The sequence below is a fragment of the Natrix helvetica genome (genome assembly GCF_964273705.1).
Source record: "Natrix helvetica genome assembly, chromosome: 1".
NCBI lineage: Eukaryota > Metazoa > Chordata > Lepidosauria > Squamata > Natricidae > Natrix > Natrix helvetica.
This window is the reverse complement of record NC_138548.1, coordinates 231,038,831-231,065,260: the sequence shown is the minus strand read 5'-3', so window position 1 is coordinate 231,065,260 and position 26,430 is coordinate 231,038,831. Positions and strand designations below refer to the sequence as shown.

Genomic DNA, 26,430 nt, shown 5'->3' with positions numbered 1-26,430 from the left:
TATTGAATTCACACATTCACTCATAACATCTTTAGCTCCTTCTCTTCTTGTTTACCACACAAACACACTTCTTAAGTCAACATTTTCTTACATGTATATTTTTCCTGCCATACACATACTCTTAATGGTATGCGCATACTCTCTCTCTCGCACACACACACGCACAGACACTCTAGTCTCAGCTCCCTTGCGCTTTTCACCAGGAGGAGGGGGCGGCGCCTCCAACGGACCCGCCCACCGGCGGGCGGGGCCGCCTCGGCGCTTCTGCCGGGTCCCCGTCGCGCGTCTCACTCGCGCTGCCCGTGACGAGACAGGGCGAGCCTGGTAGGGACCGACCTGGGCTGAGAGGGAGAAGCCGCCTGCCCTCCCGGGCTGCCTTCTGCCATGCCATGCCATGCCATGAGTTCCCACCGCAGGTGAGGTAAGCCGGACGCCGCTGCCCTCCCTGGCCGCCAGCCTTTTGACAGGCAACTGCAGCCGCCTGGTGCAGTAGCGGCGTGGAAGGAGCCCCGGCTCAGAGGCTCCTCGAACCGCCCGCCTCCCTCCCTCCTGTCCGCCCGCCTCTCTCTCTCTCCCTCCCTCTCTCTCTCTCTCGGGCTGCTGGGAGGAGGAGACCTTCGGCCTCGGAGGCAGCGGAGTCTGTCTGGGCCTAAGGCTGCCGACCGGGGCAAGGGAGCCAGCCCGCCAAGCCTCTCGGGGCAGTCCACATGGCAGGCGGCGAAAGCAGAGCCTAGGTGAGCCCCAGCAGTTTGGCATCCGGGGGTTGGGGTGAAGGTGGGGGGCTTGGCCGGGGCGGCGGCTGGCGGAGAAGCCGGTGAGTTGCAGAATCGCGCTTGACAGCCGGGATGGGATTCCGGGAGCGAAGCCCTTCCGGACCCTTTGTCTGTGCGGCGGGGTGAGGGAGCGCGGTTGCCTCTGAGCATGAGAAAAGCGCCGGGCTCTGGCGGCTGGCGCCTGGGCTTGCGAGGAGGAGGAGGAGGGCGCTGGGATTGGGGGGGGGGGGCACTTGTAACCGGTCTGAGCTTCCGCCTTAGGATGGTCCCTTCCAGGCGAGAGTTTGAGTCGACTTTCTGCGAGGCTGCTAGTTGTTTACATTGCGGAGAAACTTAAACTCCCGGCATCTCTTTTAACCCTGGAACTTTTTTTCCTCCCCTCTTCAGTTTTAGCAGTCTTAAGAAGGTGGCTGCTATGTGCTTCTCCTCCTCCCTTCTTTCTCTCTCCCTCCCTTCTTTCTCTCTCCCTCCCTTTCCCTCTTTTTCTCTCTTCTTCCCTTTCTTTCTGTCTTTCTCCCCGGCTTCCGCCCCTCCGCCTCCCAGTATGGAGTAACCTAGCTGCCACCATGCATCGTATGTTAGGAAGTAGCCAATGTAAGAAAGGTGGAGTTCTGACACCTTTTCACTGAAGGAAATCTGTGATTTGGGTTTCAGCTGGGGGGGGGGGGTGTTGTTTGAGTAAAGAGATGACTTTATAAATGGAGCTGTCTAAACAGAGCAGCAGAGGAGTCTTGGCTGAAGAGGTTGGAGCATGAGTTTCCCTAGGAAAGCTTTGTAAATGAAGAGCCCTGTTAATTCTGCCCACAGCCAGGAGTTTGATCCTGACTGGCTCAAGTTTGACTCAGCCTCCCATCCTTCCGAGGTGGGTAAAATGAGGACCCAGATTGTTGGGGGCAATAGGCTGACTCTGTAAACCGCTTAGAGAGGGCTGTAAAGCACTGTGGAGTGGTATATAAGTGCTATTGGTATTAAAGTACTTACAGGAATCTGGTAATATCTTCTCTGACTAACAAATCTAGAAAAACAGTTTTATCTGGTGCTCCCCAGGATGTGTTCTGCTGTCCTGTCCCCCCCACCCCCAATCCCTAATAAGGGAATGTCATCTATCTATTAGAACACAATGGATAGTGGTAGTTTAAATTTTGGGCGAAACTAATCTTTCAGTATAAGAAATTAAGCTATTGGTGGAGGAGAATGGCTTATGTAAGACTTGGTACTGCACAGATTGGTACTGTACTTGTGTCAATTGCCACATGTTTGTTTTCTCTAAGAAGGGGACTTGCGGACTGGCTCATTTGGGGATAAGAAAAGTGGTTTTCATAGTGAGACTCTCAAGGGAGGAATTTATTTTTACATTGGACTCTGCTGTAGTTGAAATTTACAGGCAAATAGTCTGGGGACTTTCAGCTACAAGAAGAGCACAGTTTGTGCACTGTATTAAATTGGTCTGGGTTGCCATTGAGTGGTAAGTAGTTCTGTTTTTTTTTAAACCTAAGTGGTTGTTCAGAAGGTGAACTCTACCACAGAAAGGGATTGTGAAGCTCTTAAGGCAATTCTCCAATCTCACTGCTCTTGAAATTTGAGTCATATTCTGATTTGTTCAGGTTTTACAAGCATTAGAAAGTTTTCTGATTAGCTCTGGCTTAAATGTCATACAAGATACAGTATTTAACTGACATGGATTGATTTTGGAAAGGCTAAGACAGTGGTGGATCTAGACTGGAGACCACTAGGAAATCCCAAAGCTGTTTAAAAAGGAAGAGGGCAGTAGCAAATACCTTCCACAGTGTTGCCAAGAAAATTGTATGGATATGTCCTTGATGGCAGCTGGACTTGAGTAGAATAGTATAACTTCTAAATGAGCTTAGGGTTTGATCTTCTGAAATCTTAAGGTGTCAGAAGAAGATGGGATGCTACCAAGTTTGAGTGTTGTGGAGGAAGATAACTGATAAAGATAGCTAAAAGGCAAGATTTTTTTTCTTGGATTTTTTTTTTTTGAACTAGGACAGATATTTAACTTTTATGCGAAAAACCAGAAGATCAAATTTATTTCTCTGAATTATTCTTTGAATATACATTTCAAAATATACATTAATCAGAATGCTTTAGCATTTATTAAATGGTAAAGAATTTAAATGCTTTAGCATTTATCAGAATGCTTTTTACAGCAAGTAGGCCATTTGTAATGATTGATTTCTTACAGATATAAATTCAGGTTGAAATTCTTGTACAAGAGCATAGCAATCAGAAAACATTGTATCTTCAAAATTTGGTTAATAATAATAATAATAAACCAAAACTATTTCTACATCAGTAAGATAATATGCTCTTGAACAATTTCCAAAATTCCTTTATTATGTTTGCCTTTCAGCTACTTTCTATTGTACAAGAAATGTTGTAGAAATCATATTGCACAATTAACTGTAACCTTTGCTTGAACGTTAACTTTCATGGAGCCTTGTAACCTGAGCCTCATAAAGCATTTATTTATTTTTATGTCTTAGAACCAGTGTTGACCCCTGGCGACTTCCTGGACAAGCCCTTGCAGGTTTCTTGGCAACGTTTTTCAGAAGTGATTTGCCCTTGTCTGTTTTTTAGGGCTGAGAGAGAGAGTGACTGGGCCAAGGTCACCCAGCAGCATCCTGTCTAAAGCAGGACTAGAATTCACAGTCTCTTGGTTTCTAGCTGGTGCCTTATCCACTCCACCAAACTGGCTCTCTCGTGAAGCATTTAAGGAATGTTTAAAATAATTATTTCAGTGTATTTAAATGTGCATTACTCTGCATAAGATTAGAGTTTTGCAATTATACATTGCTAAACCAACATGTAATATGGATTGTTTTTGGTGGAATATGAACTCCCTTTCATTGTGGCTGAAATCTCTTTTGAGATAAGTTTAATACTAAGGATTTGTTCACATAATATGCGAAGTCTGGTTTGTTCAATTATGGATTATTAAATAAACCACAGCTTGCTGGGTTTATCCAACTATAAACTATAATCCATTTTTGTAAACCAATGTCTGAATTTGCAAAACAAACTGAATCTCAACTAAGCAAATTACATGTGTACTTTCTGAATCTGTTTGAGACCAAGTCATAGTATAACACAAGTGTCTAGATTTACAAAAACCAAAATGTTGAGTTCTCCTAATTCTTTACTGTATATTATCCCCCGGCAAATTAAATTTATTGTGGCTTAGAGCTATAGTATATGATGGATTTAAAATTGTTTACATTTACAGTAAGCCTATTGAAGTAACTGGAAGTTAATTAAAAGTAATGCTCATTTATTTGAATTCTCCACTTCTGTTGTTGAATTCACCCATTGGTCTAAGGGCTCCATTCCCAAACTCCACTGTGGTGCCCTGGAACACCTCAGCAAGCTCCCACAGGAGTGCTGTGGAATGTTTTAAAGCACAATTATTCCCAACATCTGTCAGACACTGTATAAACAACTAGTTCAAAGTAATTCACAATTTTGGCCTGGGCATTATGAAAAAAATATTGAGATAGGGCACCATGAACTAAGAACATCTGTGAATGTCTGTCCTAAAGCATGGTTCATTTGAATATGATATATTAAACACAGATCACAATAGACTGAGTTTATGGTCCAAAAGCTACTACTTATAAACTTTAGTTTTGGTTTTATACAACAACTAAAGAACTATTTTATGGCTTAGCATTTGTGAATTCTGTCTAATTATGTTGAACCTGCTTTGAGTTCCAGGTATTATTCTTGTAATCTATCACTGGAAGATCTTTCCAAGAACTTTAAAGATAACTAGATTGATTTATTTTGATGAGGCAAAGCATGCTCTATTGTGTTTGGTAAGAATTGGCTGTCTTTTGGCTAAATATATTGTGTCATCGTAAAGACTGGATTACAACTAGGAGAATATAGATTGAAGTTAACTTTCTGCCATGAAAACTTAGAGGGAAGTTTCTTTGACTCAACTTATGGTACTTTGTAGAACTATTGCAGATAGATATTGGAAATAAAGTGAAGGAAGATGTCTTTGAAAGTTATCTTGAGGATTTGGAGAAAAGTAGGTATGTAAATCTAACACACAAATATAAATAATGGCATAGATTTGGGTGTATATCTTAGCTTATTAAATTGTAATTTGTTGAAGAAAACCCTCTCCCTTTTTAGAGTTCTCAAAAGGATTCCACTATTATTTGATCTTTGCAACAATGCCCAATATACTGTATAAAGATAAGTATAAAGCTCAGCATATTGCCCCATATTGAACTGAACCAAGCTAACCAGTCTGGTTAGATTTACACAGCAGACTGAGATGCAAACTAACCGATTACATTTCAGCTTTGCTTTTTGTGTGAACCCAGCCTGGATCAAGCCTGTAGTTATTATGGCTGGGAAAAAATACAGTGTTGTTGTCAGGAGTGGAGACACAGGGTAGTGACATTTGTGAGTGGGTTACTTTCCTATGAGAATAGAATTTTCTTAGTCAAACTGTATCCCAAGATGCATGATGGAGAAAAATAGATCAGATTTCTCTGTATCCCTTTGCATATTCCTTTTTCTATACAAACAAACAAACAAACAAACATCCATCCATCAATTCATCCATAAATAACACTCTCTGTAAAGCCATCTAAGCTGTCCCTGTTCAAATTTTCTCCTCAGCCCAGCCCTACATTAAGCAAGGCCTTACAACATAGCAAAAACAGCCAGCATTTCTGATTATGTCATGCTTCTTGGGCATCAGCTGCTTGTTTAGGAACAAAAATACAAAGGAGTGATCTTTGTTCTAGATACCATTCAAGCCTACGCATTTTTAGAAGGGCACCTTTCCATAATAGTGCAGTAAGATTAATTTCTTGGCAAATATCATAACCTGAGTAGAATAAAAAAGCAAAAGTAAAGCTGCAACAGGTGCATATTTGTGTACAGCCGTGAGTGTAGTATGAATGAAAGTGACTTGCTTCCAGTTTGCAGGTGTTGCACATCCTGTGTTGTGGCTTTCACCCAGCTAAACAATATGTTATGAAAATTATGATGCGCATCAGTATCTTTGATCCCTGTGAGATCAGTTAAGCATAGAGAACATAGAATTTGTCTTTCCATTAACTGAGTTTAGGTGTACGACTGGAGTAATGGCTGAAAAAGAAGCATTACGATTTCCATTAATTTGATTATAGGGTGCTGGTTAGCTTGCTTGCGTCAAAAGCATTACTTGCTGTGCCTGAAAATATAAATGTATACTCCTGCTTCTTCCCATATTAATTGATAACAAAATCCTCCCCTCCTTTTCAAGAGTAGAAAAGGTAATGAATTTGTTTCCAGGTAAATGTGCATTGCTGAAATGAGCTCTTGGGGTTTTAATGATCATTTTGGAATGTAATAGGAAGAAGAGCCTTGCAAACCTCCCTTTCTTTCTTCCTCCACACACAACAATTACGGTATCTTGCAAAAGGCTGAGTTTTCCTTGTTTGGGGAAAGATCTTCATGTTAAATTTTGATTTTTGACTTGGCAGAACCAGAATATTAACTCTTACCCTCCATTCACTTCAATAATGACTTTATTAAATAACAGCGAAAGGTGTACTAAATTTTGAAACAGCTATTTGACCTTACAAAAAAAAGTTCTGACCTTGAAATGGTCCTGTCTTGCAGTTTGCATTAAGGTTAGAATTGCCTTTTAAAAATTAAAAATATATTTGATTATCTCCAAAACAACGATTACAAAAAATAGCTTCAACAGTGCTTGCAATTTGGTGGCATTGATGTAATTCACTTTTGAATATTGTATTTGTTTCTTACTGACTCCAGAATAGTTCTCTGTTAAGGATTTTGTAACTCATCTTTCCGTATGCCTTGTGCTTGAACTGTTGGAAGATATGTAAATTGTACCTACACCTGTTGTTTACATAGTAATAATTAGTATAGATATGGTTTAGGATTGAACAGGTGATAAATTCACAGCCTTGCTGAATGCCTTCGCTGTGCGGTTGAAATAAACCATTGTATAGAACTTTTTCTGTGCTCCCTACCTAGTTATGATGGTAAGATTTGTATGGATTGGAAGCAGTTTCTGCTTCAGTACTACCTTGTTGATTGTGTAGGTTTGAAATACACTGATGTGATTCTGAAAAGACCTTGAAGAACTAAACTATCTGCTGAACAGAGTGGCTCAAGTTGGTTACACTGTTGTTGTTGATTGCGTTATTGTTGTGTCTCCTACTCTGTAACATTATTGATAACATACCGAGGATGAAACTTTCTGCAGCTTCATGTAACTTTTCAGCTTAGTTGCCACAACATTTGAAATGGAATATGTTCTTGTTTGTTACTTGGGGTGCCTCTTCTCTTCAAGAGAACTTTAAAGACTTTGGATAAAGTGACTCTTTGAAACAGATAATAAAATGGTAATGTTTCTGTTTGATGTGTAGCAGATATAACTGGTCTTACCAGCTTCCTTTCTCCACATGTCCAGTCCTTAGTATAAAGTTTGAATACAAACAATTTCATTTTTAATCTTCACTCACAGAAAGAGCAAATAAAAGAAAAAAAAATGCCATGAAGTTCTGCATACATCTGGATTTATTTTTATAAAGTAGACCAAGCGATGTTGAGCTTTATGGTTCTTGAGGTATACTTTCTTTTACAGTTACTGTCACAATATAAGAATTCCACCTAAGAACTATATCTGGATATGCAGTCTTATAATTGGAATACATGTAGTCAGAAATTTCAGCTCTAAAAAGCAATGAAGAAAATTTCAGGAAAAAAAAGACACAGGAGCTGACTTTTCCCAACTATAGTGAATAATGTAGAGCAGCACCCCCCCACCCCGAACTTTTTGGGCACCAGGGACCACTTCCATGGAGAAAGATTTTTCCACGGGCCGGAGGAGGCGTGATTTTGTGTGCTGCCTGCACCCCATGGATGAGGCTTCACTTGCAGTGGTGGGATTCAGCCAGTTCAGACAGGTTCACATGAACTGGATGCTAAGTTTACATCTGGTTTGCTGAACCGGTAGTTGCAAGGACTGGCTGGCCCCGCCCACCCCGCCCCTCCAAGGAGTCTCCACATGTCCCGTTTTGGATGCCAGATAAGTGCAGGGCCAACGCGGAGGCTCTTGGAGAGCGAAAAATGGGCCTCCTAGAAGTTCCAGAAATCCCAGGGAGGCTGTTTTCACCCTCCCAGAAGCTCAAGGAAAGCCTCTGGAGCGTGGGGAGGGAGAAAATGCCCTCCTTGCTGGGTTGCAGGAGGCCAAGTAGGCCACGCCCACTATGGTCATGCCCACCCAGAACTGGTTGCTAAAATTTTCAATCCCACCCCTGTACGTTTGCTTGCGTGTCCCGGTTGCTGGCATGCCATGGCAGGGTGCCAGTCTATGGAATGGGGGTTGGGAACCCCTTGTATAGAGAAAGGAGTAGTATTGAGTTGTTTCTTATTCAATTTGGAGTGGTTTTTTTTCTTTTTTTTTCAAAAATTATTTTTAATTGTTTTTTTAAAAAAACAAGAAAAACAATGTTAATTGCAGTGCAAATACATATAAATATATGTATAGAAATTGCTCTAGTGAAAAAGTACAACAGAAAAAAACAAAATATAATGCAACAATTAACAGTTTGAATTCTATATACACTTATGTAATGTAAATATGTGTGTGTGTGTGTGTGTGTGTGTGTGCGTGTACTTCTAACACAATTATACAACCTACTGTACAGGCAGTCCTTGATTTGTAGCCATTGGTTTAATGACTTGTCAACAATACTGAAAAAACTGATGACCGATCCTCACACGGTCGTTGCAACATCCCCCATGCTCACGTATCAAACTTCGAGCGCTTGGCAAACGGCATATTACAAATAGTTACAAAGTTTGTAGCATCCCAGAATCATGAGATCACCATTTGTGATCTTCTCAGCCAGTTTCCAATAAGCAAAATAGTCTGGGAAGCCGGACTTGTTTAACAACCACTTGGTTCCCTTAACAACTGCACAGATTTGCTTAAAATCCATGACAAAAATATCGTAAAATTGTGTACAACTGATTTAACAACCACATCGCTTAGCAACAGAAATTTTGGTCCCAATTGTGGTAATAAGTCAAGGGCTACATGTATTTTGTATAAAAGAATTCTATATTTCATTAAATTTGTCCACATTTTTACGTCCATAGACAATCCACTCATTGGTGGCCAGTGTAATCAGATCTTCAATTCGTTGAGTGAATAGTGCCATACATTTATCTTCCCATTGTTACAATATCAGTCTTTTAGCCATGGTAAAAAAAGGAAAATCCATTTATATTATCCAATTGGAGACTACTATCCTTTGAAAAAATTAACTCTTGTTGCACAAATCATATTTATATATATTATATTCCATGACTTTCTGCCAAACATGTTAAGTATAGCGCAGGCCTGTCAAACTGGCAATCCTTTGGACAGATGTGTCATGTGCAGGCCACGCCCACCAAGCTCCGCAAAGGCAAAAAAATCACGATACATCACGTGACATGATCAAGTTTGACACCTGTGGTAGAGCACATACTAAAAATGTGTGTTTTAAAGAAGTATTATCCTCATTACATTGCCAACAAAGTGCTTCTTAGACAATCATTTCTTGTACACACATAATATAATCCAATAAATTCTAATAATTATTTAGAATTATCATTTTCCAGAAATACAAATTAGAATGTCTCTTGATATATAAATTATATATTAATTATATACATTAATCTGTAAATAATATGTGAGAACATTCACCTTTTCCCAAAGGGTGAGCATTGCAGTGTTTCTTCCTTTGGATGTAACAAACATACACTTGTATATACTTACTAAGCCAAATGACTTACGGGAGCCCCTTGGGAGCTCATGGAAGTTTTAAGACAGCCTTGGTGAATATATATATGATTGACACTGTACTAATCTTTGTATAGCTGGAGGCCTTCCTTTCTGGGGTCTGCATTGACTCCCTTCAGATGTGTTGGGGCTGTATGCCCTGTAGAACTTACATCAAATGGTCATAGTGAGAGAGGCACTGTAATTAACCATACTTTCACATCTTTAATCATCATTTCAGTGTTTAGTTCCTGAAATTTCCTATCTGTGAAATAATACTGCTCCACAGCTGCAGTCTCAGCCTCACTGAGTAAAAATTTTATGGAATGCCATGAGATAGAATCATAGGGCTGGAAGGGACCTTAGAGGTCATCTAGTCCAACCCTTGCCCAAGGCAGGAGTCCTTATGTCATCCCAGACAAATGAATGCCCAACCTTTTATTGAAAACCTCCAGCGATGGAGGGCCCAAGAGGCAAGCTATATAGAACTCCAGGAGGCAATCTATTTCATTGATGAATAATTCCCACTTGTCAGAAATTCCTTCTTATTTCCAGGTTAGCTCTCTCTCTAATGAGCTTCTACCCCTTGCTTCTTATCCCACCATAGATGCTATGGAGAAAAAATCGACCTGTGACAGTTTTTCAAGTATAATTTCTCCATTAAGCCTTCCTTTCATAGGCTACTGTATTTTTCGGAGTATAAGATGCACCTTCCCCCCCCCCCCCCCCAAAAGAGTGTGGAAATGTTGGTTCGTCTTATACACCAAATACATCCATTTTTGGCCTCCTGAAGCCCCATCCACGCATCCCATTTTTGTGAAAAACGAGCTGTTTTTCACAAAAATTGCGTTTTTGCCTCCCTCCACCCCAAGAACCACTCTGCACGCTTCAGCAGGGCTGAGGGAAGGGAACAATGTCCCCATTTTGGTGAAAAACGGGTGAAAACAGGCCATTTTTTGCAAAAATGAAGGTGTATTTGCCTTCCCTCACCTCCCAGAAGCACTCTGCAGGCTTCAGCAGGGCGGGGGGAAAGGGAAAAATGCCCAGTTTTGGTGAAAAGTGGGGGCGTTTTTGCCTTACTCCAGCCCTGCTGAAGCCTGCAGAGTACTCCTGGGGGCCAGGAAGGACAAAAACCTTTTTTTCTTACTTGCCTCTTTGAAATCTTGGTGCATCTTATACACCGGTGCGCCTTATAGTCCGAAAAATACAGTATGGCTAGTTCCCTTAGCTATTTCTCACACAGTTTAGCTTCCAGATCCTTTATCATCTTTGTTGCTCTTCTCTGCACTTTTTCTAGGGCCTCAACATCTTTTTTGTATCGTGGCAACCAAAACTGGATGCAGCATTCCAAGCGTGGCCTTGCTAGTGCAGTATGGAATGCATACTCCACTCATTCACCCCTTCCCGTGTACTTGATGCTATCGTTCTGTTGATGCAGCCTAGGACTGAGTTGACTTTCTTGGCAATTTAGTCCTGCATTTGGTTTATCTGCATAGAAGCATATTGCCCCCTTTCCCTTTTGAGGATGAATCATCTTCCTTTCTTGTGAAATATTGTAGCTGTAATCTTGAAACAGGGTCTGAAGTGATCCAGCATAAAATATTGAACTGCAGAATGTGTCTTGCAGAAGAAGCTTTCAGAGAGAAAATGTCGATTTTGTATGCCATGTCCTAAATATTGACGTGGTCATCTTATTGCTCCTTTAGGAGACAGACAGACAAGTCCTTGTTCATTGCCTCAAATATAAAAAATGTAGAAGCCTTGTTTACAATTAAGCAACAGTATTTCAGGAACGCTTACAGGACTTAGAAACTAACCATGTCATTTGTCAATTGCTTCTTCTGTTAAGTTGACCTCTGTGTGATACTCTTATAAGCTCTTTTCGGGGTCAAAAGAAATAGAAGGGACTCAGCGAAACAAAATGTTCTTCTGAAAATAGCTTGAAACTCCCCATTCATGCCTGAAGGATTTGCATGACTGCTGATCATGTCGCCTTCCATGTTTGGTGCTACATCTTCTATACATTTTTGACATTAGTCATGTTAGCCAATGCTAATGGAAGTTGTACGTCCAAAATGATTTGCTATAGATAATTGGTTGTGGGATCCTTGGTGCTCTCTGAACTTGGTTGTTTGCTTGCAAGCATTTCATTATCCAGCTAAGTAACATCATCATGCTATCACGGATTATGTTACCTAGTTTGGTAATGAAACATCTGCAAGAAAATAACCAAGCTCAGAGGACCCCGAGAACCCCACAGTTGAACCCTGAGCTACAAATATTATCTTCTGTTGATAGTTGGCTACATAATAAAATGGTATCCAAGTTGAAAGAAAGCTGTTAAAAAAAATTCCAAGTGTAGAACAAATATCTGAAACCATCTGTTCGAAAACGTATCTATGCTTTTAGTGTGGTTCTAATTTAAATAGACAATTCTGAGAATACAGCTATCTTGTGTGTAATGTCTGTCCTGCACTTCATACAGTTGCCTTCTTGAATCAGCGTAAACAAAACCTTATATGAAATAGGAACCCAAGCATACAGGTCTCAAGCTTTTAAATGTTATATATATATATGTGTGTGTGTGTGTGTGTGTGTATGTATATATATGTATATATATGTATATATATGTATTTGTGTTACAACCCCTGGTATGCCCAAATATGGGAGGGAGCTCACTACTCCCTCTTTCTGTCCTTCGGCTCATTACAGAAGACCATCCAGGCAGAAAACCATATTTTTATTTTTAATGTTGCCTTTGCTATGTTTGTGTTGTATCAGCACATGTGTGTGTGTGTGTGTGTGTGTGTGTGTGTGTATTGAGTTACAACCCCTGATATGCCCAAAGGGTATGGCTAGCTGATGAGACCTAAATAGGTTGAAATAGATCTATACTAGTCTCCCTTTATTTATTTATTAGCACAAACTCAACATACACACACACACACATATATACACATACATACGTACGTACGTACATACATACATACATACATACATACATACATACATATATATATATATATACACACACACACACACACACACATATATATATAAAGACCAGGTCCACATGAGTCATTAAGGCTCTCCTGTTGAAGGCTCCTACTTCATTTTTTTTAAGTGTTATGCATTGATCTTATTCAGGCTGGGTAGTTTCAGCAGAGTTGCTTAATTCTCTCCTTTCTTCCCTGTTTTTTTAAAATCTTCTATAGTATTATTTACTCCTGCGGAAACCTGAAAGCGTTACTCCACAGCAGGAAGTAAGTTCATTTTAATCATGAAGCAAGCAAGTTGCCTAGCTTTGCTAAGATTACTGAAGTTAGACCAAAGTACTAAAAGCCTGAGTCATACCTTAACCATGCTACTTTAGATTGGAAGTAAGGGAAGCAGCCTTTAAAAACTTTCCTGATTAGTAAAACAAAATAATACTTGATTGTTGACTAGGCTCCTCTTAATGATCCGAATTCTTTTTGCCTTGAACTATTTTTCATTAAAGGTGAGATTCCACGTTTGTAATCTAAAGTGGTCCAGGCAGTTTGCTGCCTAGACAGAACAAACCTGATTAGATAATAAAATCTGCATCAAACAAAGGCTTTAGAGTTGTTCCTCAGCCACTTTTTAACCTGAGCCAATGCTGGCTGGGGAATTCTGGGAGTTGAAGTCCATGCATCTTAAAATGGCTAAGATGAGAAATACTGCTTTATAGAGTTTTTAAGATTTCACATGGGCATCTTCTGAGATGTTGGAACTTTGCTGCAGGTTTGCACTCACAAGAAGAATGATCCCCACCCATCCTAATCTGCACAAAGTAATCCTAAAAATTCATTTAACAATTAAGAATGAAACCTATTCATTATTTGTTTTTAATTCACTCTTTACAGGATATACAGTATGTCTAGGACAGTGAATGCAAACCTTTTTATAAAGGCATGCCAAAATTGTTTGTGCCCACATCCACAAATCAATGTCCCCCACCTACGCATACGTGCGTGACACCACCACCACCCCCGCGTCGGCTTTCCTGAAGCTTGGGGAGGGTAAAAACGGCCTCCCCCAGCCCTCTGGAAGGCCAAAAATCATCTGGCCGGCGCGTACAAGTGCACCGGAGCTAGCGGTTTGCATGTCAACAAATATGGCTCTACATTCCACCTGTGGCACTCGTGCCATAAGTTTGCCATCACAGGTCTAGGACAAACTGGATCAGAGAAACAATAAAGACATCATTTGGGAACTAACTTTCCATAAGATAAATAAAAACCTGAGAATGCAACCATGGTACACCTTATTTAGGTATTACATTTAGATGTTGCCCATCTCCCTGATAAGGCATCTCTTCTCTGCATAAAATAATAGCAGTATGCCATATCAATTTACTTGTCTTCTGCTCAGTTATAATTGTTAGTTCTGCATTTTGAATGTTAGGGCCTCTCTTTTCCTATACTTTAATTGTTAATCTTAAAACAATGGTATGGATTTCATCAGCAGGTTAGAGAACAGTTTGGGACCTTTATTACTATAATAATATTTATTTTTTCAAAACTATATGTTTAGAATATGAAACGTCTCCTTAGAATCTACAGATCATTTCCAAACTTTCCACATTCAGTTCATCTTGTTTTTGACTGTTTGCTAACTAGTGAAAACTTAGTGCTTAGTGCTAACTTAGGCATGTGGCCTAAGGTGGAGAAATATACAGCTTACAGTTATTCATACAGTATTTATGATTATTTCATCTCACCAGTTATGATGATGCTTCATCTCAGCAGATAAGATATATCTTGGCAATATAGTTGGATTCAAAGCTAAGCAGGGTTGGGCCTGGTTAATATTTGAATGAGAGATATCAGGAAATCACAGTGATGTAAGCTAGACTGGCTAGATGAAAAACATTCCACAACAGGAAACAATATAGAAAACTGCATGGGCATGCCTACTGAATCTTCAGACTTGTTGCTTCACAAGGCTACTTTATATATTAAATGTATGGTTTATTTCTCATCTGAGGGAGTTGTCACTTGGTAAGTCAATATTATATATTTCTCTTTTTCTAAAGTTTCATCTTCCTAAAAGTTTGAGAAAGGTTTTGTGAGTGCTCTCCCTTCCCTCTTTCCTGCCCTGCTTCCATGGCTTGAAAGTATTGAGAAGTGTTTGCATCTGAAGTCAGTGGCATTAATTCATGCTGTGACTCATTGTCAATTGAAAATGTGCTGTACTTTTTTACCTGAAAACAAGCTTCGTAAATGATTTTGCCAAGGAAAATTGGCTTCTGAAATGTGTACATTGTATTATAAATTATGAAGGTGGTGGACTTGGTTGAGTATAAGTTATGCTTCTTAAAAGTTGGTTAACATGAAACTACCAGAAACAGAAATAACAAAGTTGAGGTGGGATTTCTTAAACTTTGTGTTGGGATCCTCCAGGGGCTCATAAGCAATTGATGTTCACAATATTTTACAAAATGTGATCAGCCTTACATGGGGAGAGTGGAAAGGTGGTTAAAATTTCACTTCCTGAGCTTCAGGTAACATTGGGATATTGCAAGTTTGAGAACCTATGTTATATAGATTAATGTGGTTTATAAAATTTTAGTTTTATATCTCAACCCTAACCTCAATTTAGATTTGGAAACCATCTAACTCCAGAAGACCCTAGGGCAGGGGTTCCCAACCCCCAGTCCGTGGACCAGCACCTGGCCACGGCATGCCAGAAACCGGGCTGCGCAAACAAGCAAAGCCCCATCCCCAGAATGCAGGCAGTACATGAAACCACACCCCCTCTAGTCCGCGGAAAAACCAATCCATGGTGTCCAAAAAGGTTGGGGGCCAGTGCTATAAGGAATTTACAATTTAAAAATTCCTGTGTTTTTGGCCAAACTACACTGTCTATAACATAAAATACAACTGGTAGGGGCTTCCCAAGCAACTACTCCAAGGCCTGGGAAAACAACCTGATTTTTAAAGGCTTTGTGGATATCATCAGGATAGGAGCTAAACCCATCTCTTTGACATGACTTCCTTATGGCACTCATGTGATTTTTGTGTCTGCAAAACCCTTTTTAGTTGATTACTATTGCCCGGTTTGAAGAAACGAACGCTGCAGTTGGAGGTGTCACCTATACTCCGGTGCTTTTTGTACTATTTTTTTAACTGGTATTTTCGTATATTAGCCCTAATTGCTATAAAAAAATTATCCCTGTGGAGCAATGCCATCAAGAAGTAAAAAGCACTTTGAGGTCTTGTTTGGACAAAGCGTTGTTCTTCTTGATACCTGGTTTTTGTGTAAAATTCCCTTTGAAGAATGTTGACATCATTATTCTTAGATTCATGCTCCAGTGGAGGACTAAAAAGAACCGAGGATACCTTGGAAGGAATTACATAATCAAGGCATTAGCTACTGACCTACCAAATCATAACTTGTACCAAATTACAATGGACTTTGCCTTTCGTAAGAAGTACAAATGTAATCATTATGTCTTGTTCAACATGCTGTTTAAACATTCTTAGTAGTACATGCAAAGGTGACCTTACATGGGCCAATAAACCACGACTCACTCTCTCTCCCATGGATAAATTATGATGAAGCTGAAAGCTGACGCCTGACTAGCCTGAAATTATTTTGAACTAGTTCCTGACTCTTTATTAGGCTGTTGTGCTCAAGAAGCCAAGCAGCTGCTGTTGCTATGGAGCAATCTCAGTTAGTTTTCTCTGGCTGTTCATGTGTGAATTTGCCCAGGAGATGAGGGTGTGTGGACTACAAAATCTACAGTAATATGTTTCAAATTGCCTTGAAAATAGAGATACTACATTGCAGTTTGCCTTGTTTTTAACTCTCTTTAATGCAACTAACAACTTATTCATGGTGGAAACCTGTTGAGGTTTTCTGGGGTTTTTTTTTTATTCCAAGGCAAAGTACCGTATGCACATTTAAATAGGAATTATTTTGACATTAGTTTCTTTTTAATCAATATAGTAATTGCTAATGAATCTATGTTTCATTTAGCTTAAGCATGCCCTGCTGCAAAATCCTGGTGCTGCCTTTTGTCTTTGCATTAGAGTTATTAACCGTTGCTTTAGTTACAAAGCTCTGTAGAAAGAGAGCATCATGTGCTCAGTTTCTAGGTAATTCTGGCATTGAAAATATAAAGCAAGCTTCTCATTTAACTATGCCCTCTGTTGAGCTTTCTACCTTTTCATATCTTGCTAGCCAAAAAGGGGAAATTGTTTGTCATGTATTACATGCAAAACCTGTCCAGCATCTTAACTATTTGCAGTAGCTTTTTAGGACTTACACAGCTTAGGTTATACAATTTCTATGCTTTTTTAGTTTTTTTCTGCTTTTTATAAAAAATGCCACCTTACATTCAGGAATGCACGGGGAAAGGCTTCCTTGTGCATCAAGGAAAAAGATCCAAAAACCGAGATTCAGAACAGGACAACGGCATCGCCCTCCTCCCTTACATCAAAGGCACCACAGATAAAATCAGCAAAATTCTCCACAAACACAATATCAAGACAGCCTTCAACACTGACCAAAAAAGTAGCCAACATCTCAAGAAACCCCAAAGGCAAAATCCAGCTAGAAAACCAAGGAGTCTACGAAATACCATGGAAAATCTGCACTGCAATATACATAGGACAAATGAACAGAAGAATAAATGCACGCATCACAGAACACAAGAACGCAGTAAGAAAAAAAGAAAAAACTTCCTCCCTTTTCCAGCACCTTAAAGCTACAGGACATGAAATTAATTTTGAAGGAGCCAGGTTAATCTCCAAAACTGAACACTTCAACAAGACAATAATTATGGAAGCTATCGAAATAGAGAAACACCCCCACAACATGAATAAACCTGACAATACCTCCCGCCTACCAGACATCTGGAAACCAGCCCTAGTCAACAAACGAGCCCCACCCACCACCCAGGCCGTTACAACATGAAACAACATGAATACCCGCACTCCGCTATGAAACTATGTGATTGGGCTTGCTAAACCGACACTTACAGATTGAAATTTTTTTTGATTAAAGTTTTTTATGTTTCCATTTTCATAACATATAATCACATGTATACTATTACATAACCAACATCATATTGTATTATTAAATGTTTACATCGATTCATCTTACGAACAATTCCCAAAAACCAATTATTGGCTCTTCTGCTCTCCATACACCATATTCGTACTTTATCCATCACTTTCTTCTCCTTCTCTCCTCCCCCTCCCTACCTCCTTTCTTCCCTCTGTCATCCTTCTCTTCTCAACTTCCCCTTCCTCTCTCCTTTTCCTCCCACCCCTTACCACCCTTCATTTCTCTCCTCCTCTTCCCCGCCCCCTTGCCCTCTCTCCTATCCCTCTCTTCTTCCCTTACCTTTCTCCTCTACTTCCCACTCTTCATCTCATTTACTTGGTGTATTTCAGCTTCTGAGCAAGCTCCCTTTTATGTTAATGGTATTTATAATTCTTTTTCAATATACATATTTAATTTTTCTCCTCTTTTTTAGTAAAAAAAGTGATATAACAGAAAAGTATACATATATAGTCATTGTGCTTTTAACCCCAACCCCCCAAAACCTAATTTTGGTCGAACTGTAGACTTGGTTACAATTCCCAGCTATTCTTATTATTATCTTTATATAGTTATACATCCTTACATGCCCGCAATTTGTGATTCTGTCTTTTTATCACAATAGTTTCCCATTGTAGGTATATTCCATGTTCCCTCCCCATTTTTCTATACCTTGGATTAGATTACCCTTAATTATCTCTAGATGACAATCTTCGCTGTTTAGTGTTCATTACAGATTGAAAATTAATGTGTAGTTACGATTGGAATCTCCTCTCCCCTTCTCTCCCTCAGGCTTGCCCCACAGAAGCCCCTCCTCTCCTTGCCCCATAGAGGCCTCTCCTATTTATCCCCTTCTCTCCCTCAGTCTAACTCCTTAGCATCAGAGCGTTTTTCAGGTGAGGAGGGGGCCAGATGAGTCACGTGCTGGCCACACCCATGCCCAAGTGGCAGTAGGAACGGAGTTATTTTCAGATGGGGAGAGGAAGTGAAACGTCTAACTCCTTACCATCAGAGCATGTTAATAATAATATAAGAAACACTAATGATCTGATGGTCATTTATAAAAATCCTTTCTTAGCGAGCACCTAGAAGCCAAGAGCAACATACGTGCCAAATTTCAAGTTTGTAAGCTTTACGGTTCTGGAGATTTTGTGAAGATGCGTGAGTCGTATTTCGCTTATATATATATAATATATATTATATAATATAATGTTAAACAAATAATAGAATAGATGCACCCCAAAGCTCTGGTGGAATAATGTTGGCTGAAGTGGGAAAACAGGCACTTATATCCTTGTACACCTAATGATGATTTTAGGCTGTTTCACCTATAAATTTGGACAAAATAAGAACAAATCATGGGCAAGAGAAAAATTGATGTTATCAAAACATAATGATGCCATGGATAAGTATGTATGAAAACAAAGGTTTAGTGAGTTCAAACTGCTATTTCTTCTGGCCTGGTTTAATTTATCATTGTAGCATTGCCAGACACATTTTGATAAACAATTTGAGCTACTTTAACTCAATCCAAATTATGTCTGTTGAGCCTCTGGTGGTAGCAAAACATTAGAAAGTTAATTAATAAGGCATAAATTCAACCCCTTCATTTGTCTGACCTTCACATGTGGCAATTGGAGATGGACTCTCAGCGTAGATATTTTAGTTAATAGTTATTGTTTGGTCTTCCTTTCATCTAATTATCTTCTTTTGAAAAACAATTTAAACTAATATCCATGTTATGGAAATGTAGTTTACATTCCTGTATCTTTTCTCTGTTTACTTGGTTGCTTTTATCTACGTCCATATTTTCTTTCTTCTTTTTCCCCCAACTTTGAGTTTCTGTCTCTGCTTTTCCAAATGCTCTATTTATTTCAATGCCTCCTCAGCATTACATGATCTTTCCCCAACCACGAAAGAGATTAACTCTCTCAGATGGAGCTCAGCTAAGACTGACCTTTACCACAAGCATATACAGTATAGTTTAAAATTCTTCCTGGTCACATTCCTCAAGACTTTTATTAAATGCCTAGGTCTGGTCTCAAAAAGGACCATGAATCTTAATGCCTAGCACTTTTTACAGTAATCACCCTTAATAGGTCAACTTTTTCATTATTAAATCCTGGTGGGACATCCCCTCAAGAAGAAATGTATAAAAACCTGTATTGGTATGCTGAAGAGGGATGGTTAGCAATGTACACATAGAGATGCCAGTGCTATGGTTCTCAAATAATCAGCAATTTTAAATAAAATTGTGTCTTTGTGAAGTAATGTTTCATAATGCCATTTAGGACTTGTTTGGATGAGGGATATATTGGGGATGGTAGAAGGAAATAAGATTGTTAAGGTATTTTGCTGCTTCTACTTTTTCTCCCCTTTTTACACCTCCCACCAACAATTCTATAGCTTCCCCCCTATCTGAAGTTAGTTCACTAAATTGTTCAAGCCAGCTTCCCCAGCCTCTCTACTCCACTGATGCTGGGCATTATCTTCCAAAATCATTTTAATTAGGAAGTTCAGTATATTTGAAGCAAGGGTGGGGTTCAGCAGGTTCGGACCGGTTCGGGCAAACCAGATGCTAGTTTTACATCTGGTTCGCCGAACTGGTATTTGCAAGGACAGACTGGCCCCGGCCACCCACCCCTCCCCTCCCAGGAGTCTCCAAGCAGCCCGTTTTGGATTCCAGGTAAGTGCAGGGCCCACACAGAGGTTCTGGGAGGGTGAAAAACGGGCCTCCTCGAAGTTCCAGAAGTCTGGAAACAGGCCTGTTTCCAGGCTCTGGAGGGTCTCCCGAGCCCAAGTGAGGCCTTTTTCACCTTCCTGGAGGCTCAAGGAAAGCTTCCGGAGCCTGGGGAAGGCGAAAACACCCCTCCCACCATGGTGCAAGAGGCTGAGTAGGCCATGCCCAGCATGGCCACGCCCACCTAGCAACCAGGCAGAGAACAAGTTGCTAAATTTTATGAATCCCACCCCTGATTTGAAGGCACTGATTGAAGAGAATATATGTAGCTCAGGTCTCAACTGTGGGGTCCTTAGTCTCTCTGAGCTTGCTTTTTTTTTCTTGCAGACATTTCATTAACCAACTAGGTAACATCATCAGTGCACTTCTGTAAACATTTGCAAGAAAACAAGCTCAGAGAGCATCAAGGGCTCTATATTTGAAGGCAACAAGTGAGGTAGACTGGTTTCAATCTAAAATGCGTTATTTCCTGTTTCTAGAACTGGGAACATCTCTGACTTACAATAATTAAGTTAAACTATTGAATTTGGGCATCAACTTACTATTTATTCTCTACTTTTGCTATTGGAATATATTTTGAAACAATTGTACTAAAGAAGAAAGACTACAGTGCAATGATAAATAAGTATACATGCTTGCACAAATTAGGTCCAACATTCAAAGTATTTACCGTATTCTATTTAAATAATAATGACTTCTGCTTTTTTAACTGGACTATAATAAAATCTTCTCATTTGAATGACTGCTTGATCCTGTATGAAAATTATCTCTTTATCAGCTTTTGAATACAGATTTGTTAGCCTTTTCATAATACATATGATCATGGGCATGATTGCATTTTTACATCAGATGAATGAAAAAGGAGTGGGTGGATTTATATCAACTGATGAATAATTATCTCTATAAAGCACTTAGCAATAGCTCTGCTTTCCATGAGTGAGCCAAAAATAAAATAACCTGATTGCTGTGTCCCATATGTGATAGAATCCTTCTAACAGAATATATGCTGGCTTTCTTTGGAAGTGCTGTTGATTTAATAACCGTTTCTGAATATTATTATTGTGGTTGGTCACACAACCAGCCAGATATTTAGATTTGACATTTTTATCCACCTATCGAGTCCTTCCCAAGAACCTAGCATAGGGCGATATTATTGATAGTAAAAGTGGCAAATTTGTCCAATCCAAAATCCATTGCAATATCTTAGCTATATCATAGTATCATAGGGCTGGAAGGGACTTTTGAGGTCTTCTAGTCCAACCTCCCACCCAAGACAGGAAACTCTATTGTATCTCAGAAAAATAGCTGTCCAAACTTTTCTTAAGGACTTCCTGCAATAGTGCACCACAACTCCAGGAGACAAACTGTTCCATTGATTGTCCCAAGGGGACTTTTTCATGAGGCAACTGGACTTTCTTGTTTTTTCTTTGACGAGGTTTCGCTTCTCATCCAAGAAGCTTCTTCAGCTCTGACAGGATAGTGGGGAATGGAGGGATTTATATTCCTTTCAGAAGAATATAAGGAAAGGATTCCTTATTATTCTGCAAGGAATATAAATACAAGCTTCTTGGATGAAAAGCAAAAAATATCCTCAAAAAAAACAAACAAGGAAGTCCAATTGCCTCCTGAAAAAGGCACTTTTGGGGCAACCATGACTGAGAAGCTCTACAGACTGTTCCATTGATTGTTCTTATTATCATGAAATTTCTCTTTAGATCCAGATTGGATCTTTCTTTAATAAGCTTACTCCCTTTGCCATATCTGTATGTGTTGACAACAATTCTATTTCAGATGGTGTTTTCCCATTTAGCTATAAATCATCCATGTAAGAGGTGGGATAGCCTGGCAGATGTTTTTGATATTTGATAGCCATGGCCTGACTTGTTCAGTATTTTTGACACAGGAATCAATGCAAAGACAAACAGTAGTGGTGTGAGTGAAACTCCTTGAAATATTCCTTTCTTGATATTAACCTTTCCCAGTCTATCACTATAGACCAGTATGTGTCTCCCATTGCACCATTGATCTTTGCACAAAGCTTCTGATGTTTCTACTGACCCCTGTTATTTCTAGCCACTTGAGTATCCAATCATGTGGAAGGGAGTCAAATGTCGTCTTGCAATTAATCCAAGCTAACATTCAAGTTGGTCTTTCTTCTGTTGCATTTTTCCAAATTGTTTTGTCAATTAGAGTTGATATTTTCAGTGTAATTGAATATTCTGCTTACTAGTGTGCAATTTGAGCTTAATATCTTCTTGGCTCTACCTGTTATTCACTGCTTTATTATTTCCATTTGTTTCCTTGATCTTCCTTGTTTCTAGATGATATTTCTTAATCAGGAATTCCTTGATTTTCTTGTTTTTCAGCTTCATCTGTTCTAGCTTGCTTGCACTTGATTTTAGCATGCTGTTCTTATTTTCCAGCCTAATTTGGGGATGCATTGTTCGTCTTTCCCCCCACACCTTCTTTGTTTATTTTTCATCCAAGTTTTTCAATTATATCTGCAACCATGCTGTACTTTATTGGGTTTGTTTCTTGCAGTGAGCTGGTGCTTATATTTGATATTACAGTATTGGGATTTTTAAAAATTTGTGTTAGCTGTTTCTTTAGAACAAGCTTCAATGCAAGCAACCTAATTCTGCTGTTTTTGTGCTGTTCTGAATGCTTAATTATGCTTCTTGTTTTTTAGATAGAGGATTTTGTTCTTTCTGAAGAGAAGGCAGCGGAGGGGGGAACCTGGTTTGAGAATGATTACAGTTCAGTAGCATCTTATACTTCACTTCATATTGTAAATCAATGTTGATCTGCTAGTCTCTGTTCTGTTATTTCTGATCCTGGATCAGAATGGGACAACTTGCCACAACCAACTCGCTGCAGCCAGCTTGTTGTGGGACAATTCGCCACAGGACAATTTAACAATTCAATTTAAATATTCAAAATAAATAAAGAAATATTGTAATTTTTGTCATTCACATTCCATTCAGCCCCTCCTTTTGCATCCTTTCTTTAATTATTCTATTCCCCCATTTCTTTGATATTAGTGTAACTCTTGTCCTATGGCGAACTGGCCATGGTGAGTTGTCCCATGGCTGTGGCAAGTTGACTGTGGCTGTGGCAAGTTGGCCATGGCAAGTTAGCCAAGGTGAATTGTCATAGACCCATTCTGGATGCTGATCTTTCCAGAACTGTTGCATTCTTTTCAGATATTCTCTTCTCATTAGACTTCATCATTATTTCTTTGTTTTCAGTCTTCATATATTTGCAAAAAGTAAATAACTTTTCTTCCAGGATAGTAGTCATACAGCTGCTGTCCCTGGTTGCTCAGCTGACAGTCCTGAAACCCATTTGTCACCTAGCTTGGTCCTTGTTGACCTTGATGATGACTGATCTGGTATGGGTTTCTGTAAATTACATCTCACCATATTGCTTACGAGAGAGGCATTTTTCATCTGCTCCTCTGATGCGACCTATCCAATATGGTTGAGTCTCTGGCAGAGCTCTCACCCTCCTTGGAGCATGCAAGCCTCACAACCACATCAAGGTAGTGTCTCACTGGGGCATTGTTATTATCATGACTTGTTGTTATCGTGACTCATTGCACAGTCAGCCAGATGTTTAGTTAGGGTATGTCATTTTTATCCACCCATCCAGTCTTTCCCAAGGACCTGGGATAGGCAGATGTTGTCATTTGATGCTGTTAAAGGTAGCATGTAAGCTGTTTGAAGTAAAACTGCTTTTTGAAATTGATAGTAATTTTGTCAATGCGAGTGATCTTTAAGTGGTGCTCCTATTATTTTAAGATTGTACCCAAGGTGCCTGGTGTCTTTGCTTTCTTTTGCACCAGACATTCTATTTCTATTTGCAGGTCTTTGTATTTTGTGATTTGTCTTCAATTCTATTATGTCTCTGCTGCCCCATCCACTATCCACTTTTTTTGTCTTTCTTGTTGACAATTGTTAAGTTTTGGGTATTATGTGGCAGGTGCTTGTCTGTCTGAATTCCAAGAATTCAAAAGGAATTATGTAGCTAGTTGTCTGTTTTTCAGTTCTCTAAAAATAATGCCCTTGCAGAAGGGATTTAGAATCTCTAACTGTAAAAGCACATTTAGCCTATGACTTTACCTTTTATTTCTCTAACAACAAGTAGATTATTAAATGTACTTAGTTGAAATCATTTAAATCTATTGAAATTAGAAAACCTAATTAAGTAAAGATTAGACAAATAAATTATATCAACATTTCTAAAATATTTTGATGTGGAAAATCCCATCTAGCATTTTTGAATGAAGAAGCAGCGGTATGTAAGTAAAAATCCAAAATCTGTATAGCCTTTGGGGTTTATATTTGTTTTTCTTGTCTTCAGTGACAGTGTTCTTTAATTGTTTGATTCCCAAACTTCTTTTCCTGAGAGAAGCTCAGAATAGAGTATTTGCTTTGCCACTTAATTCGTAAGTGCTTATGACTAAGGCTTTCGAACTTGTTCTGTAAGAGCTAGTGGAATCTTGGGTTGAGTAATCCTCTTATATAAATGTTATGAAAAGTCTTAAAGAGAACATAAAAACACAGAATTAAAAAAAAACACAAAGAAAAAGATTAAAAAGTGAAGGAAAAGATAAAAAGAAATAGCAAGATCTTCCAATTTCCTTTGTAGCAAATATAATTACACAGGATTACAAAGGTTGAGTAATTCTCCAGAGGGAAACACTGCTATCCTGTCACTTCTGCAGGCCAGTGGTCTTTTGTTTTATGGATAGGAAACTGGCTTGTCCATGTTTACAGGAACATGGCCAATTGGAAGACATCTCTTTTCCCAGAATTGCTAATTGCTCAGTGAAAACTGAGATCTTCTGAGTATGACATTCGAACACATTTCTCTGGGAATCTTTGCCGTTAGTTATATTTTATGAGCATCACATTGGTGAAAATCATTTTCCAGTAGAGTGGAGGGAGGGGTCACTGAAGGGTTATTACAGCCTGATTGGTCCATTTGACTGAGAGAAAACTTCTTAGCCTTCGGCTTCTCCCGTTGGCTCCCAGTTTCCTCTCAGTCAAGAAGGTCCAAAGACTTAATTTTGGTTCCCAGAGTGATTGTGAGTACAAAATTCGAGAATTATTTGGTCAATTGGATATTCTAAATCAAAACTAAAAGTACTAAAATAAAAAAGAGCTGTGCCCAATAGGACAGACTATCGCGGTCCTAAATAGGCAAAGAGAGCAGCGCGGAGCGAAGCTCTTTCCATCCTACTCCCTGCGGGCCTTTTTTTCCCCCCGACTGATTCCTGGTGACTCGGGCGTGCCGGGGGGCTTACAGCTCACAAATCCTCCCCCAAGACGATTTGCTTGCCTTAAAGCCGCAGCGCCGGCGGCCTTTTGCCGCGCGTGAAGACCGGCAGCCACTAAATGCGACCGTGCGGCCTCTACCGGGTCGGCGGTGCCCTCGGCGGTGGCGCGCAAACGAGACCGGAGCGCCAGCAGCTCTTGCCGGGCGTGAAGACCGGCGGAGATCGTCCACGAGCCGCGATCCCTTGTTTTAAAGCGGCAAGCCTAACAAACTGCTGGGGAGGCAAGCGGCAGGCTCGCGCGCCATTTTAACGGCCGCTTGAGGAGAAGAACAATAAATTTCAGCCGGCGGCCATTTTGGACACGTGTCGGGCCTAGCGCTCCAGACCTACTGAGCTCCCACCAACATTCAAGGCCCAAGCTGAGCGTTTCCCACCAGCAAGAGGCTTCTGGCTGCGACTACTCTACATCAAAGCACGTGAGTGGGGCGATGGCAGCGAGATCCGAGGCCGCTCAAACTGCGGCTCCCCAGGCCCAAGAAGATAAGTCAGGCCCCACTGCCCCAGCCAGGCCTCGTGTTTCTAGGCCTTCTGCGGAGGATCGGGCCCTCCAGAGCCCTACAAAGGGACGAGCTTAGGCGTTCCAGGGCGATTGAAAAAGCCGTTGAGAGGGCAGAGAAGAAGAAGGCCAGGGATCCCAGACCTAGATCTAGATCCCCCAGACCTGAGGCTCCTTGTCATTCCC

At 40.0% G+C, this 26,430-nt stretch overlaps 1 protein-coding gene across 3 annotated transcripts in view; it reads left to right on the top strand.

Annotated features, from left to right (window-relative positions):
- The first annotated feature begins 258 nt into the window (after nucleotides 1-258).
- TEX2 (testis expressed 2) overlaps nucleotides 259-26,430 on the top strand; it is a 126,633-nt gene continuing 100,461 nt past the window's right edge. Inside the window, exon 1 of one of the 3 annotated variants that reach the window (XM_081933578.1) lies at nucleotides 259-416. The gene's annotated coding sequence lies outside the window, so the exon portion shown is untranslated. Of the gene's footprint in view, nucleotides 422-578; nucleotides 735-26,430 lie in introns of those variants that run through there. The other 2 variants (XM_081933576.1, XM_081933577.1) reach the window with 2 other exon arrangements.